Source organism: Hibiscus syriacus, unplaced genomic scaffold, assembly GCF_006381635.1.
Source record: "Hibiscus syriacus cultivar Baekdansim isolate YM2019G1 unplaced genomic scaffold, ASM638163v2 tig00001825_pilon, whole genome shotgun sequence".
In the NCBI taxonomy this organism is placed as follows: domain Eukaryota; kingdom Viridiplantae; phylum Streptophyta; class Magnoliopsida; order Malvales; family Malvaceae; genus Hibiscus; species Hibiscus syriacus.
This window is the reverse complement of record NW_024061893.1, coordinates 70,073-88,951: the sequence shown is the minus strand read 5'-3', so window position 1 is coordinate 88,951 and position 18,879 is coordinate 70,073.

The following is an 18,879-nucleotide window of genomic DNA, read 5'->3' as shown; positions in this document are numbered from 1 at the left end:
ATTGTTCCTTTTTCCCCGCACACCCTTTACCGTGCCAAGGTGACGTGATGGGACGGCGTGTGGATTGACGCGCAAAGATGCTGCTAACTGCTGAGTGCTGTCGCCCATGATAATTCAATATAGTTTATACGTTATGATTAAACCTATTTGTATTAAAATAAAATCCGATATAAATACTGTGCAAGTAGAGAAAGTGATAAACTAACTCACAAAAGAGAGAGAGAATTGATGTAGTGAAACAAACCGAGAAAAGGAGAACGTACATGAGTTTGTGTGTTAGAGACAACCGCTTTGATATTGATATTATGAGTCGAATTAAGGGGAGAGAGAGCCTCCTAATCACGTTTAAGATTCCTTGATGAGTAAGACCATAATTTAGTAGGATTTAATTATTAATTTTGGTACTATCTCTGTGGAAAAGTAGAGAAAAAGAAAAGGCCAAATAATTATAACATATACAAAATTTTAATGTGAATACAACTAGCTAGTTGGATAGACATGTAGTGTTTTTAAATTAGTTTTGAGGTCGTTAATTAAAGACGACAATGCTCCTAGTTTATCCAACTAAACAACTAAGCAGTATTCTCATTTGCATTCAGTCTGCTTTTCCAATTTTCCTTTTTTTTTATAAAAAAATGAAAATAGGGGACAATTGTCTAATAGTATACGACAGCGGCTCCAATGTGACAAACCGCTGACCAATATCTATGACGCCACGTCATCCACACTTGGCTTTCCAGGTAAATTTTGCTCATCGCTGGTTCTGAATTGGAGAAATATGATATAGACGTGAAACTCCCAACTTGCAATATTATTATTTCTTTCTTTCTAATAAAGGTCTGATTGCAGAGCCGACGACTTCTATGATGTGCTTTTTAAAATTAGTAAAGATTGAATAAATCAGAAAATTAAGTATTGATTAAATTGAATAAAAAATCACTGAAATATAATAAATTTATTTTATTTAATATATATATATATATATTTGTGAACACAAATATAAATCAATTTAAATGATAATATTATATTTATATGAAGATTTTGACTCTAATTACTCTCCAAAATTACTATCAATATTTGGATATTTTATTAACTATATAACTTGAATATTATATGTTTGAATCTGTATATATTTAAAATCATATACCTATATGATTTACAAATATTCAAATGAAATTCACAATTCAACTTGTAAAACATCGGTAATTGATTTTTTTACTTTTAATAAAATTATTTGAATAAACTTTACAATTCAACTTGTATCATGCGTTACACTTGCTAATGGACGAGTTGATAAAACATGGTGATTGATTCTTACGCTTTTACAAAACTCAAACAACAAATTACTATCACAGTCTAGTAGAACTCCTCGAACAGTGTTAATACCTATAGTTAAACAATAGCACCATCAATATTGAGGTAGTTCCATTTTTGTGGCAGCTTTTCAAACATGATGTTCTCAATGTTTTTCGACGGAGGATTAACATTCAGAGGTTGACGATCGAAAAGTACTTGAATCTAATTCAAATTATAATGCAGCATCACATCAGATTATCATTAAATACAAATAGTTACATTCCTTTTAGTTTATTTTCACTGAATGAACATAATCAAAACTTCACCATATATATCTATTTCTTTTATTTTTTACGGTCGATCTGGAACGTGTGTTTCTTGGTGGTAGTTTGGTACAGTGGAACTCGAAAAAAACAGAAAACGGTGTTTCGGTCCACCATAGAGGCTGAATATAGAAGTTTATCTGATGCTACGTATGATGTTATTTGGCTTGAAGCGTTGTTAAATGATATGAAGGTTCAAGTTCAAGCTACGTTTGTGGTTTGGAATGATAACACTAGTGATATTGCTATGAGCGCCAACCCTATGTATCACTCGAAGACCAAGCATGTGGAGTTAGACGTTCATTTCGTCAGAGAACCTGTTGCAGCAGGGAAACTTAAAATGAATTATGTTCCCTCTGAACATCAGGTGGCAGATGGGTTGACAAAGGCTTTAACAAAGGACTACTTTGCTTGGTTTCAGCAGAAGCTCGGGGTTTTCTCTTTTGATGAGGTTGAGAGAAGAAAGAGTAGGGAGAATATTAAAATATTCTAGAATCTGCTGTGCATTTAGTATTGAAGTATTCTAGAATCTGCTATGCATTGAGATGAGGTTTTTCTAGAAGTAGTTACACGGTTATACCAATTCATTGTATTCTGGTATGTTGATGTAAGCCGGTGGTTATTGTTCCTTTGTATATAAAGAGTATACTTGACTTTTTATTTAAAAAAAACCAGAATGCATTCCTTTACTCTTTGTATATTTTATTTGCATTTCTAATACATAACATTTCTCTAATTTAACAACAAAATTATCCTTTTATCGAAGAGTCCACGTGTAGAACCGTGTAACTTATCATTTCTTCACGTGATATACATGTAGAAAATTATTGTTGATGAAGTAACGTTATGGTAACCTTATGGCAAGGCAATTTTTTTTAAACAATGTCTCATTGATCACAAGGTAGATAAGTTATGTAGCCTTTTCTCAAGTTGAGATGATTGAGTTGAACGAAGTTATTCCATATAACAAATGTTTTTGGCAATTCAAGCTCATTATAAAGATTTACGCAAAAGAGAAAAAGCTGCCTGTTGGGTGGGTAGGAGACTGGAGTGGGGGAGGGCGGTTTGCCAGCACATTTTCGACAGTGGTTTATTTGATTGGTTCAAGTTACTATATATGCTACCTCAACCTCAAGTAGCCAAGCCATTATAATAACCAACCTTATGTATCTTAGCTATCCCATTTCCCGCTGTATTTCAATGCATCATTTTACGATTTATTCAAGGAACGCGATGGCAGTACTACGCACACATATAACTTATTATATCTTACAAATTAAAAATAATAATAAATTCCTTTATATATATGGAATTATATTACTGCTAGGTCTAAACTCTTATTAAGAAATTATAGCGCTTAAGAAATACTTCTAAGTAACTTGAGACGAGCATCGTTTGGAAAGATGAGCAAAGATCAAATTATGAACCACGTAAAAAATTAAGAAATGAATTTATTATAGTAACTAGTAATTAAGATGATACTAAAAACACAAAAATACATAAGGATATTTCTTGAATAATTACTTCGAAACTCTTTTTTTGTTACAAATTAATCCGACTCAAGAGCGAAACACTATAACACTGCACATGAAATCTAATGAAAGAAGAGTAGTTGGATAGAAGGAAACAACTTCCTTAATACAAGGATTAGTTTAATCATAAACAAATCGTGGACTTTTCTTGTTATACCCGCCATCAAATGTTTTGAAAATATAAATTTGATATGACGGGTCTCAGACATTAAAGATTTTTCTACATTAAAGGTTTCTAAAAATACTGTCACCGTCGTATCATATAATTCTTATCTTATATATTTCTAACATTATAAGTTTGACAATTTGTTCTGTTTGAACAATTCATTTTTTTTCCAAATAACTCATTTAATTAGTTTGTTAAGTTACTCATTTTTACCTTTTTTATATTATTTTAGATTATAAGTTCTAAATTCACTATAAACACTATCTTTTTTCCATATATGTTCACATGTCTTCAAAAATTATTCGTGTTTAATATCTCTTCAATTTAACTAACAATCAGTTGGTCTAGTGAGATAAGACACTAAATCCATTAAATAAGGTTAAAGGTTCGAATCATTACATTTGTGAATGGAGCAAACTAGGAGGGTCACCATTGCCTCTATAATATCCGATTCGGATTAGTTAATTAATAAATCGGGAATTGATGGTTATACCAAAAAAACCTCTTCGATTTATATATATTCATTTTATTTACTTATCTGATAATTAACAAATGAAATAATAACAATAATTAATTTAAACAATTTAATTATTTATCACCAGATATATAAATTAAATAAATGAAAAATGAAATAAATTTCATAACAACTCTAAATTATTCATCAATAATCTTTACCCTAATTTATATATTAATAATTACCACGTAACGTCTAAAACCATAATAATAAGAGTTGTAAAAGAAGACCAACTTCTCCCACTAAGAATAAAGAGCCATCTTATTAAAAACTCTCCATCTAACTTTTTTATCACCATCATTTTTATAATTTAATTTGACAATTAATCGTTTAAATCAGTAGAGATAATTCATCACAAACCATCATCTCCTGTTTACAATCTCAATATCTATGATACCATCGTGTTCTTTCACCATATATTATTCCCTCTATCCTATTAAAATCATCAAATTTTTAATTCTAACTTCTTCTGATTTTAAAAATTATTATTAATTAAAATGTAAAAAATATTTAATCAAAATATATTTTATAAAAAATCTTTAAAATATTTTAACTAATTATGATTTTAATTTTAAAAATCAACTATTAAAAAGTCAGTAAAATTAAAGAGTATAGCGAATATGAAATGGGAAACAATTGGACGTCTTTAATTGGACCTCGTTCATTTCCGAACGTAGAAAACAATTGAAAACATCAATTTTCCTCGAAAAAGAAAAACAAATGTTGCGTCGGGATTTGAGCTTTGTTAATTAAATCCGACACAAATACTCAAGGACACGACAGCTGAAGGCGGTCCACTATCAGTAAAACTAAACTAATTCATTATTTTTCTTTCAATCATACATTTCATACCACTCTGATGACGGTATTGATAAAATCCCAATCCTAGGATTTTTAATCCATTCATTTTAAACAGAGGTGTTTTTTTTTCCTTCCAAAAGTGAATCTGAGTGATATAGGAAGATTTTTTTTTCACAAGGAATATAAACGATTCTGATAATTTTTTTTTTTTATAGAAATAAATTTTTTATGATTTATATTTATATTTTAACTTAAAAATGAAAATATTAAAAAAAATAACCAAAAGTAACACAAGATGAGAACATATGTATCTATTAAAAATGATGATGAATTTAACATGTACACATATTATGCTTTATTTTTTTTATACATAAAAGTTTAGGTTAGGGGTGATTATCTCAATTTAGGGTCATAATATGTCCATGACTCAATTGGGATTTACATAGAAATTTATATATTGTCCACCAAAAGTGACAATAGTAGAATTGGAACTTGACCTTACAAACTCAAATTATTGAATTCCCATCACTTGTGACAATACTCATCGACACAATGCTCTATTATTGTCTCTATTTTAACTTAACCATTATGTGTTTGTTTATGAATTTATTTATTTTAATATAATTTGATTTTATTTGAAAAATAATCTATTTTGAATACTATAGTACATAATAAATATGTACAAAAGTAAAATCAATTTAGATATTAAATATTAATTTAAAACATTTTCTTTATATGAATCTACTCATGAGATATGATACTTTCTTATAAAGTACTTTACAATTTCTTTAAATTGACCGATTTATAATTTTGATTTTTCTTAAAAAAAATCATATTATGTACAATGATAATAAAATACAAATCATAGGAAAAGACATTAGATATTAAGAAATTTTCAACATAAGACTTTGCAGGTTGATGTTATTATGAAATCCAGTGTATTAGGAAGACTATATATTAGGTGTAAATTGACAGGATTGTCTATAAACAGAATAAATATTATCAATAAATTTCTTTGTATTGAAGTGAATATTGTATAGGGGGTTGGATGTTCGTCAGCTGATTTGTTTGTATAGATTCTTCGTTTTTGAATAAATAAAAGTACATATTTATATAAAAAAAACAAAAAAAAACATTAAATTGAGAGAAAAACCTTAACGACCAATAAAAAAGGTAGAATAGAATAAATAGATATAAATAACAAACGGACATATATATTCTGTTGATACTATGAGAAAACAATTAAGTTGAAGATTGTAGGCTACGGCCAAGATGTCCTAAAATTCGATCCAAAGTTGCATAGAATTGGAGCAGGTGAGGACAAAACGAAAAGAAAAAAAGAGAGACTGGTAAATTATAAATCCGTACAACCACACACACAAAAAATCTAAAAATATGGAGCAAATAAATTTGCATGGCGGGGAGGAAATCCAAATCCACAAATCCCGGGTGTTACCCATTCGGATCCACCCTTGGATTTCATTTGGCAGACAACTTGCGGACGAAACTTTTTGTTTTTGCCTATGCCTTTCACTTTCCACCCATCTTCTCTGCTTCCATTACATCGTTTTCTCAATTCTCAATCCCTCCATTTTGTTTACGAACAAAATAAATTACACTACCAGTTGTTATATTATTAGTAAACTTATATCCCATACTTTGATTTAAAAGAATATTATAGACATGTCTTTTTTATCATTTTGTCTTCAACCTAGGACAAAATAATGATACAATATTTTAAATTTATTAATTTAATTCATAATTATAAAAATAATTTAATATTTCCAATTTGATCTTTAAAAAATCAAATAAAAAATTAAATAATCCTTCAAACTCAATAAATTTCTCACATTATTTATGTCGCTTTTTCTTGACACACTGCATTTAAAGACACCAACATTGAAGAATCATTTCTCATAAGAATTTTCGATAAATTTTTCGTAAACCGTTTATATAGTGTTCGTTCGATAAATAATTAATTACTTTTTATATTGAAATAACGGAAACGTATTAATAATTCAGTAATCGTGGCGAGGTTGAAAAAATCATTCCATTTTGTTAATTTCTTCAACTTGTTTTCTCTCACATCATTTTGTCTACTATGTTCTCTAGTAACAGTAATCACAGAAACAGCAAATAAACTGCATGAAAAAACAATCAGTTAATCTTCATGTCAAATCAAAGTGATGAAGATAAATAATTGAGGTCTAATTATGCTCTAAGACCCCAAACTCTTTGCACGTTTAAAGTTTTCTCTATGTTTTAACTTTAGAAATTTAGTCCCTGTATTCTTTTAATTTAATAATTGAAGTCTGATTGATAATTTTATCAAAGGAATTCCATTAAATTGGACATATGAAAATTTAAAAATAAATAAATTTACTCATGGGCGAATATTACAAGCATGGAAAGTCAAATATGAAAATAATGCAGAAAGTGAGAGTCAGCATTTTCTTTTTTGGTCGTGTGAAAATTTGAATTCTTTTATATTACTATTCATGGATGACTTTTTGATTAACATGGTGTTATATGTACATCTTTAAATTGGCCAAAGGAGCCATTTTCTTTTAATTGCCATATGATCCAATTTAAAGAATGATATTGGATAGTGTTATCAACATAATTTTAATTTTTAAATTCAAAGAGTATAAGAACTAAATTTTAAATACGTAAAGAGTACAAGGACTATGAGCAGTAACAATATCTGTCTTCCCCTCCCTCCCTCCCTCCCTCCATCCACTAATTCTGTGCTTTTGGGGTTTATAAAATGGGTTGAGTGGGCAGCACCACTCCGGGTTTCATTGCCTGCTATGGACCTAACCCTAACCCTAACGCTTCTCCTCTTTGCTTTGACGTGACAAATAAGTTGCATGTCATTATCAGTGTCTTTACCATGTTAGAAAACAAAAAGCCTTTGCAAAAAAGGTCAAGCTTTGCTTTGACGAGTGATGACCACAGCAAGCATAAACATTCATGCAACTATAGCCTTTTCTCGCCATCTCTTTCTTTAAACGAGGCTGCCCCTCCTCTCTATAATGCACGCAAAAGAAATAGTTTCTTTTGGGGTGATATTTAATGATAAAATATCAATGGAAAATCAGTTTAAAAATAATGGAGAAATATAGGTGGGAGATGTATATAGAACGTGTCATAACCATTTTTTTTTGTAAAACAATTATTTAATATTATTTTTTAAAAACAATTCTGACTTTAATTTTGGAAAAATTGGTGATTATAGATTAATTAAAATTAAATTGAAAATGAGTCGCCATCGACCTTTAGGTTAGGTAGGTCGAATACCTAAAAACGTCTTTTAAAAAACCATTTTAAGAAAAATAGTTTTATAAGACAAAAAATTTGATCTACGTTACCAAAGATTCATTTAAAACAGGTTCGGGAGTCGGTTACGTGTGGGGAAGGATAAACACCCCTACAACGCCCAAAATTGGTACTGTGTCGCTTACACATTGTCGTAATGGTGGAAATTACGAATCGAATATAAAGTTAAAATGTGATCCATTTATTGAAATATAATTAATTTTCTTCGAGTTAATTAATGTTAGGGAAAATTCTTTAATTCGAAAAGAAATATCGAAATTAGCAATCTTCCATCGAAAAAGTTAACTCGACTATTTCTTGTCTTTAAAGAATATTCTCTCATCATTCATTTAAAATGCGAATTGAATATAGAAAAATCGATGTTTACATACAACAAAATAAATTGATTAACTAAAAAAATGAATCGAATATAAAATGTAGAATGAAGATCGATAATTTGCATGAAATGAAATAAACTATTATTAAGAGACATTCCTTGCAATGTTCAACTTAAAATGAAATGAATTAATAATTAGCAAAATACAATTGATTTATTTCAAGTTCGCATTTGGTTTGAATGTCATATTGGATTACATCACTTCGATCAAGTGGTGCTTTCCACGCCCATTCTATAAATCGATTTTCTTGAAAATATTCGCAATATTTAAATAAAGAAATACAATGGGAGTCAATATAAATAAAATATACGAAACAAAATATTTAACAAATAAAGTTAAACATATTAATTCACATATGATATAAATAAATACATAACATAAAAATAAGTACATACAAAAGGAATTGACATAAACACAAATCAATATTAAAATTACCAAATAAAATGATTAAAAAGTAAATATTTATAATAACAATGACTAACATGGTAATAACAACTTAAAGAGCTAAAACAACAAAAATAAAAAAAATGGAGGACTAAAATAGTAATTACATAAACTTAGGGGCTAAAAAAAAGAAAACACAACAACTAAAGGGATGTAAATAGCACAAACATAAACTTAAAGGACTAAAATAAGAAAAACATAAATTTAAAGGACTAAACAGTAATTACGAAACAAACAGAGCCCAAATATAAAACATTAAAATACAAGTACTAGAAACCAAAATAACCCAAAAATATTATTAAGGACTAAAATAAAATGAAAGTAAAACATGCAAGCCATATTAGTATTTAACCCAATATAAAAGCAGTGCCCAAAACACATCAGAATCAAAGTACAGGGATTATAAACATAAATAAAACATGTATTTATTTTATATAGTAAATAATGACTAAAATAATAAAATTAAAAATATTATGCCCAAATTCAAATATCCATAACAATACACAAAACACCAGATCAGTAACCAAAATGAAATAATTACAAACATTGTTCCCAGAATTAAACATTTACAAAAAATAATATAACCATACTAATAGGACCAACAAATAAATATAGAAAAAGAAGTGCTTAAAATAGAATAAAGCAAAACATTTCATCATGATTAAACAAAAATATTACAAAGCCCGGGGGACTAAACGTGTAGTTAATCCACACGTTGATAACACGCATGCCCTGACCCCTCTAAACGACGTCGTTTTGAACAGTGCCAAAACGGCACTGTTCTGACCCGAGTACTTAAGCCCAAAATGAGGCTTCAACTCTCATCTCCCTCATTTGCCCCTCTTCGAAAAACAGAGGGGAGTTAGAGAGTTTTAAACTCTCTCAACTCCCCCAACGGAGAAAGAAAAAAACCCTCACCGCCGGTGGCGCCTCACGGCGGAGCACGGCTGCCCACGGTGACCGGAGAGATAAAATCACCAAAATCTTCCTCTCTCCACCCTCAACTCGAAACCTGAACACGTTTTACCCTATAAACACCCTTAGAGCCTCAGATCTAAAAGGGTTACCTCTCGAAACGACGAAACGCCGGCGACCCGTAGGCTTCTCGACGAGCTCTGACCAAGGTAAGGACCTTTTCACTCTATTTTTTTTCTTTCAGTTGTTGGTTCGAATGGGTATTTTTTTTTTCTTTTTTTTTTCTCTCTTTTCTGGAAAAACCGAATGAATCCTCCTCTTTTTCGTTCTCCCTTTATTTCCTTTTTTGTGATGGATTTGATGATGATGATATCTAGAATAGAGGTATGGGTCTCACTGATTTTGCAGGATAAAATCCCGTAAAAATCGGGACTTAGGTTATATTTTATTTTGGGGTTTTCAGACTTGGGGTAAGTTTGATACACTGTTGATGACATTTGCTTCACTGTGTGACCAGATTGCTGATGACGACCGGCTCGGGATTCACCATCGGCGGCTCAAGCATGGCTGGGAGATGGAAGGCCAAACAGCTGTGGCGGTTGGTTGTCAACGGCGCGGCTCACGCTTCTCTGGGAAGCTGGAACATCGAAGGCGGCGGCGGCTGGATGATGTTTTTAGGGTTTAAAACCCTAACCTGGGGCGATCTGGGCCGTTCATCATCCTCCAGATCTGACGGTAGATGTTGAAGGCGGTTGGGGAGATAGGGTGAAACCCTAGCAATGTTGGGTCAACTGTTTGGGCCGGTTGTAATGGGCTTTGGCCTGCCAAAATATGTAAAAATATAATATTAATAAAATAATAAAATAATAATAATAAATATATAAATAATAATAATAAAAAAGACCCGGACAAAAACGGGTGTCTACAGCTGCCCCTCTTTGCACATTCTTGTGTTAACAAGAATAGGGCAAAGACGACAATACAACACGTTTTTGGCTGGTTCTCTTTCTTTTGACCTAAAAATTGGATACTTGTTTGTTGGTGGGGGCGACACTGCTCATACGTGATGAAGAGTTCGGGTCGACTAAGGGTGACTCGGTTCCTACATGATGAAGACATCTGGTCGAAGGATGACACTACTCATACATGATGAAGAGTTCTTGGCCATCTCAAGGTGATAACACGGTTCCTACGTGATGAGGACTACTGGTTATCTAAGGGTGACCCGGTTCCTACGTGATGAGGAAATCTGGTCAGGGGATGACACAGCTCATACGTGATGAAGAGTTCTGGCCATCTAAAGGTGATAACACGGTTCCTACGTGATGAGGACGGCTGGTTATCTATGGTTGACACGGCTCCTACGTGATGAGGAGATCTGGTCTGGGGATGACACGGTTCCTACATGATGAAGACGGCTGACCATCTTTAGGAGTTATGGTTTCAAGAGAAACCAAATTAAAGATTTGTTTCAAAAGAAACAGACTCAAAGATTTGTTTCAAGAAAAACAAGCTCAAAGATAATGTGTTTCAAAAGCAACTGTCTCGAAAGAGACAAAATTCATTTCAAATGAAACAACTCAAAAGATGACGTTTAAAGGGAATTGTCTCAAGCGAGACAAAATTTGTTTTTAAGGGAAACGTTCTCAAATATCTGTGTTTCATGGGAAACTGTCTCAAATGAGACAAAATTCATTTCAAGGGAAACGATCTCAAAGATGTTTGTTTTGTTTCAAGGGAAACAAATTCAATGATGGTAAATTTTGTTTTCCAAAGAAACAAACGCAAAGATTTTTCTCAAAGAAACTGTCTCGAGAGAAACAAAATTTTGTTTCCAAAGAAAGAGATTCAATGATTTTTTTTTAAAAGACATTTTCATAAGAGACAAAACTTTGTTTTTCAGAAAATTGTATCTTAGTGAGACAAAATTTTGTTTCCAAAGAAACAGACTCAGATTTTTCTTCAAAAGAAACTGTTTTAAGGGATAAAACCTTGTTTCCAGAGAAACAAACTCAAAGATGATCTTGTTTTAAGAGAAAATGTTTCAAGAGACAAAATTCGTTTGAAGGGACACGACTCAAAGATGTCATTGAAAGGAAACTGTCTCATGCGAGACAAAATTTGTTTTAATAGAAACGATCTCAAAGGTGGGTATTTTCAAAAGAAGTTGTCTCGAGAGACAAAATTTTGTTTCAAAATAAATAAACTCAAAGATTTTTTTCATAAGAAATTGTCTTTAAGAGATAAAATTTTGTTTCAAAAGAAACAGACTCAAAGATGGATCACATCTTAAGTGAGACCAAATTTGTTTCAAATGAAACAATCTCAAAAGTTAGTTTTTCATTAGAAACTGTCTCAAGAGAGACAACATTTGTTTTTAAAGAAATAGACCCAAAGATGATTTTGTTAAGAGAAACAAACTCAAAGATGAACATATTCAAAGATTTACTTCGAGAGAAACTGTCTTTAAGAGAGACAAAAATCATTTTAAGAGAAACAGATTCAAAGATTTTTGTTTCAAAAGAAATTATCTTAAGAGAGACAAAATTTTGTTTCCAAAGAAACAAACTCAAAGATTTTTGTTTCAAAAGAAACAATCTCAAAGATTTTTTCACAAAATTGTCTCAAGAGAGACAAAACTTTGTTTCAGACTCAAAGATTTTTCACGAAATTGTCTCAAGAGAGACAAAACTTTGTTTCAAAATAAATAGACTCAAAGATTTTTTTCAAAAGAAACAACTCAAAGATTTTTATTCAAAAGGAACAAACTCCAAGATTTTTGTTCAAAAGGAACAAACTCAAAGATTTTTTTCAAGAGAAACTGTCTCAAGAGAGACAAAAATCGTTTTAAAAGATTCAAATATTATCGATTTTGTTTATATGGAAATAATCTCAAAGGTGTTTTCAAAAGTGTTTATTTTGTTTCAAATGAAACAATTTCAGGATTTGTTAAAAGGGGAAACTGTCTCGTGCGAGACAAATCAGCTTTGAAAATCTCAAGTGATATTAATTTTGCTTTAAGTACAACAACCTTGAAATTTGTATTATGAGAGAAAATGAATGTCTCAAGCGAGACGAAATTTACTTTATAGCATAGTCTCAAATGAGACCAAAATTTGTTTTTAGAGAAATTGTCTCTAGCGAGACAAAGTTTATTTTTGAGAAAACGATCTCAAGTGAGATCAACTTTGTTTAATGTGTAACAAATTCAAAATTTGGATCTCAAAGGGAAAAGGTCTCAGACGAAATTTGTTTTGAAAGAAACAACAATCTAAGGTGAGATTAATTTTGTTTTAAGTGAATCAAATTCAAAATTTGTATCTCAAAGGAAAAATGTCTCAAGCGAGACGCAATTTGTTTTAAAATTCTCAAAATTTGTGGAAAAATGTATCAAGCGAGACATAATTTGTTTTAAAGAGAAAGTTGTCTCAAGCGAGACAAAATAAACTTTGTTTTTAAGAAAACTATCTCTAGTGAGACGACACTTTATTTTTTTTTAAAGAAAATAATCTCAATAGCTCAAAGTTTGTCTATTGATTCCTGCATGTTGAGGAAACGTCTTTAGAGGATCTGATTGTTGACTTCAGGAAGCCAAATCTGTGGATGTCATTATTTCTTCAAGTTAGAGATATCTAGTCATTTCCGAGCTTTGATTTCCTGAGATATCAAAATGATGCATTTTGAATGCCTAATCTTTAATGTTATGATGTCATGATGAAGTTTGTATTTTATTTTTCTTCAAGAGAGGGAAACTCAAAGTGTATATTGCACATGATGATAAATATTTAATGCAGAGATGCAAACTTATATAACATGTATGTATGTGTTGATGTATGTATGTATGCATGTATGTATGTATGTATGTATTGATATATGTTTGTATTGATGTATGTATGTTGATTTGTGAGGGGAATGGTTGTTTGTGCAGTCTTCATTCTATCACTGACTTAGTTTGTCTTCATTTCCACCATGGTGTACTCTTGCACACCTTGACCTGAGATAATTTGTTTCCTTGCCCCAACAAATTTTGTCCCAAAATAGCTTCTCTTGCCCAACTTCGATTCTGAGCTTCGAAGATATATTTGTTGAATTCCAAGATATTTCCGGAGAGATTATCTTGTTTGAAAATGTTTTTCTTCTTCTCGAATTTTCAAAATTTTGAAAAATATTGCCTCCTTCTAAGTTTCACAATTGAAGCCAATCATAAAACATGAATTCATTGGATATCAAAAGAATCAAATGCTCTTTTAATCATTGATAGTTACAAATCTTTGACAAATATCAAGATCGACAGGTGGGTTTAGAGGTTGGCTACCTAAATTCTAAGGTGTGTTTCATCCATTGGTCCTCGTGAAGGTAATGACATACCCCTCTTTCTTGATTTGGCATTTTAATCGGAGGCGAACAAAATGACACAACTAGCATAGTCACTTGCTAAACTCTTTAGAACACTTTTGTTTCAGTTCTCTGAAATCTTCAATTTGTTCAAGCTTCGTAGACTTACCTAGTCAAGGTAGTGCAGAAATATCGGTCTAAAAACGAGAATTCTGAGTGCTCGTGTGAAGTCGACTATAACAGGCGTTCCTCAACTCCCTTAGTCCATATTCACTGAAACTCCTTATTTAGTAAATTTGATTTAATTTGCCATTGTTTGGCTAGCTGAATTCAGCTTATTGTACATATATTTATAATTGCCTTTATCAGGCTAGCTGAAGGATTCATGTCGTCACAAAGTCTTCGACTTGACAACCACAGTGGAGCATACACCGGATTGCCAAATACCCGATCAATGTCATGGTTTGAATGTACTCTATTCATAAAGCCAGGGCTTTCGAGTTTCCTCTATTACCAATTGCTTTAGCGGAATAGCTCAGCTTTATTGTATACATATATATGTTTTTGTTTGTTTATTTACGGATTCCATTTCTTAAGCTCGCTGAGGAAAACCTGTTATAGTCTCGGTGTTTGTTGAAGGTCAGAAAATCTCATCGTTAGAGTTCAATTCCCAAGCAACTGACCTAAACTAGATTCATCTACTTGACCATTCCATCTGAGAAGATTATGATCATCATTGAACGTCATAAACAGAAATAATAACCAATTAGTTTTGCAATCTCATGTGCTAGTTGCCCCATTTTATCCGCTCCTAACACATACCTGAATGCCAAACCCTTTGATTGACTCTTTATGTGAACAGAAAACTAGCTCGGTCCCTGCAAGAAAATGGTATGTATTCTGGTGTACCTCTGGATTAGGATCAAGGGGTCATTGTTTTGCAGGGTTCAATCTTGTCATTTGTCAAAGATTTACAACCTCAATTATTAAAATGCTTTAATTAAAATGATATTCAAAGAATTCAAGATTAAAATTTGCTCATTGTCATTTTTTCAAAAGGAAGTATTTTATTTACAATGTTCGAACGTCAAGTGACTTACAAAAATTTAAACATAAGAAGAACAAAAGAAAAACAAATTCAAACAAGATGTCATGCATGAGAATGCAACAAAATCTCCTGATGGATGCCCCGACCGACTTCCGATCAGAATGCCCCATTACACATTGAACGTTAATGTCCCTGAATCGATCAGATCTTGGACCTTGCACTTTAATGCCCTACAATTCTCAGTGGTATGCCCTGAGATCCCAATGTGATAGCTGCATATGGCATTAATATCATGGCCTTCAGGATATGGGTCAGTTCTTGGTTTGGATTGAACTGGAATCACCAGGTTGTTCTCAATTAGAGCTGGGAGCAATTCCTCATATGTCATCGGAATTGGATTGATGCATGTCTTTTTACGAAAAACATTATGAGACACGGTCCCCAGATTAGTTAAATCCACTAGACTGACCTCAGCTCTTTCCTCAATGTCAGTATGGCTAGTACCACATATCTGGCCATTCTTGATAGCTCTTTCAATCATTTCTCCATACATGACGATGTCAGAGAAACTCTTAGTGGCAACCCATATCATGTAATCAATATAAGGAGACTGTAATGTATCTATGAATAGAGTGATGAACTCTCTTTCAGTCATTGGTGGATGCACTTGAGATGCGACATCCCTCCATCGTTGAGCATATTGTCGGAAACTCTCATCACTCCTCATCTCCATATTCTGCAGTATTATTCGATCAGGGATCATATCAATCATGTGCTTGTATTGGTTCAGAAAGGTACTAGCCAAATCTTTCCAAGAGCGGACTTGAGCACGACTCAGTTGGTTATACCACCTAGAAGCAGGTCCAGTCAGACTGTTTTGGAAGCAGTGGATCAACATCCGATCATTTTTAGTGTATCCAGTCATCCTTCGAATAAACATCGTGAGATGGACATTAGGGCAACTGGTTCCATCGTAATTTTCAAACTCAGGCATCTTGAATTTGGGCGGGAGCACCAGGTCAGGAACTAGCACTAGTTCTTTTGCATCCATCCCGTTGTGAGAGTTTTGTCCTCTCATTCCCTGAAATGTCTCTCTGCACCACTGTTTCAAATTCTCTGGGATCTCGTTCTTGACTCTTCTCGTCGCTTGGTGACTAGGAATCCTGTTGGACTAGATAAGTGGTTGTGAATTAGCCTGTGCCTTCACACATTCAACTGTTTCACGGGTCAAGGAAATTTTCTCTCTGCCTTTTCCTTGGTTAAGCTCAGCCATTTTTGCTACCATTTGGCCAACTATGTCCTTTTGGTTTTGCAAGATACGATCCACGGTGGTCTTTTGCATCTGCTCCATTTTAACCTCCCACTCAGCTTGCATCTTTTGTAAACTCTCTTCTAGCTCTTTCTTCAGTTGCTCGAATTTTGCATCCATTCTCAGTACTGTGTGAATGCAGTTGCACAGTTAGAAGTGTTTCCTTAAAGTTTCCCGCAAGGTATGATTAATGCATGTAACAATGCTTAAATGAATGTTGTGCAAAATGTAATGATGAAAATGCAGATGCAAAAATATTGATCCTAACGACGAATATTTTAGAACAATTTTCACCAGAGATAAAAGTTTTCACATTACAAGACAGTCCAATTTACAAACATGTCTTCGCTTGGATAGTGATCCTGGAATGGATCACTGCTTCATCTCGGATCTTTGGAACAGATGCCCCTCAATGCTCAGTAAAACTAACTTTGTTAATGCCTAGCCGGTGCTGAAGCCATTGCGTCGCTCTTTGATGTGTAGCGATGACATGATTGTAAATAAGAATCTACTGCTGGATTACTTCTAGGATCAATGGATCACCATTCCAGTCTCGAATTATGGACGATCTTCGAGCAAATCTCATTTTTGTGTTCTGAGCTTCTTTTTAGCCTTCGGTGCATGTCTGTGTACGTGACTGCTTGATTGAAAACTTTTATCTCTTCTTGTGAAGATTTTCTCATGGATATCCCCTTGCGGATCAACACTTCCCGCATTATGTCATGAAGATGCAATGTAATGCAAAGAAAGATGAAAAATGACACAAACAAATGAGAAAAAATGAGTTAGTAACACAAACAAAATAGAGAAACGAGTTAGTGCAAGCAAGATAATCAATATAGTTAAAATATGTTATCTACAGATAAATATAACACCTACCCATCATGATATCTACCCGAGCATGCTTTCAATAGATAACAATCCTACCCGGACATGCTTTCTACCCACAATTATCTATTTTCAAGAAATTAGTCCTAACCGCATGATATCTAGTTCGCATGCTTTTATTCGAAAAGAAAATAAATTCTACGAACTTAGCAAAATATAAGGATTTAGAAACGCTCCTCCTTGGTGTACACTTAGTTTGGGTACCTACTGACGGACATAGGTTCGATATAGCTATACCTAGGGTGACCGTTCTACGGTGCACTATATGCATGGTTTTGGCTCTAACTGGAAAAAGGGACTCGAATTGTCCTTGATGTCGGTGCCCCATTGGGCGGCCAAACCCTCGATCCTCACCCATTACAGGTTTCAAACGGAACGAGTTCAATTCGAGGGGATTCACTGTCTTATACCCATACGAGGAATAAATCCCTACGAAGGTATAAGGTATGTATCCCATGGGTTATTTGCTAAAACTCATACGAAGAATAAATTCTTACGAGAGTAAAGCATTCACCCCAACTAATTCGGATCGAAGCTCGTGTCTAGAGCTTATGTTATGCCAATGCGAGTGATGAGTGTGAGGAGGAACATACCTACCTTCGACCCAAAAGGAAAACAAAACAAGGAAAAATGATAAAATCCTGACAAAGCTGAAAGCCAAAAATAAAATGTTAGTACGAAAAAAACGAAGCAATTAAAAATTTCAATAAACGGATCATAGATTAACTAAAGACTCGAACTCATAAATTCGACCACAACGACAATGTGTAAGCGACTTACAACTCGATTCTCTAAAAAAAAGGTCCCCAGTGGAGTCGCCAAGCTGTCATAACCATTTTTTTGTAAAACAATTATTTAATATTATTTTTTAAAAACAATTCTGACTTTAATTTTGGAAAAATTGGTGATTATGGATTAATTAAAATTAAATTGAAAATGAGTCGCCATCGACCTTTAGGTTAGGTAGGTCGAATACCTAAAAACGTCTTTTAAAAAACCATTTTAAGAAAAATAGTTTTATAAGACAAAAAATTTGATCTACGTTACCAAAGATTCATTTAAAACAGGTTCGGGAGTCGGTTACGTGTGGGGAAGGATAAACACCCCTACAACGCCCAAAATTGGTACTGTGTCGCTTACACATTGTCGTAATGGTGGAAATTACGAATCGAATATAAAGTTAAAATGTGATCCATTTATTGAAATATAATTAATTTTCTTCGAGTTAATTAATGTTAGGGAAAATTCTTTAATTCGAAAAGAAATATCGAAATTAGCAATCTTCCATCGAAAAAGTTAACTCGACTATTTCTTGTCTTTAAAGAATATTCTCTCATCATTCATTTAAAATGCGAATTGAATATAGAAAAATCGATGTTTACATACAACAAAATAAATTGATTAACTAAAAAATGAATCGAATATAAAATGTAAAATGAAGATCGATAATTTGCATGAAATGAAATAAACTATTATTAAGAGACATTCCTTGCAATGTTCAACTTAAAATGAAATGAATTAATAATTAGCAAAATACAATTGATTTATTTCAAGTTCGCATTTGGTTTGAATGTCATATTGGATTACATCAC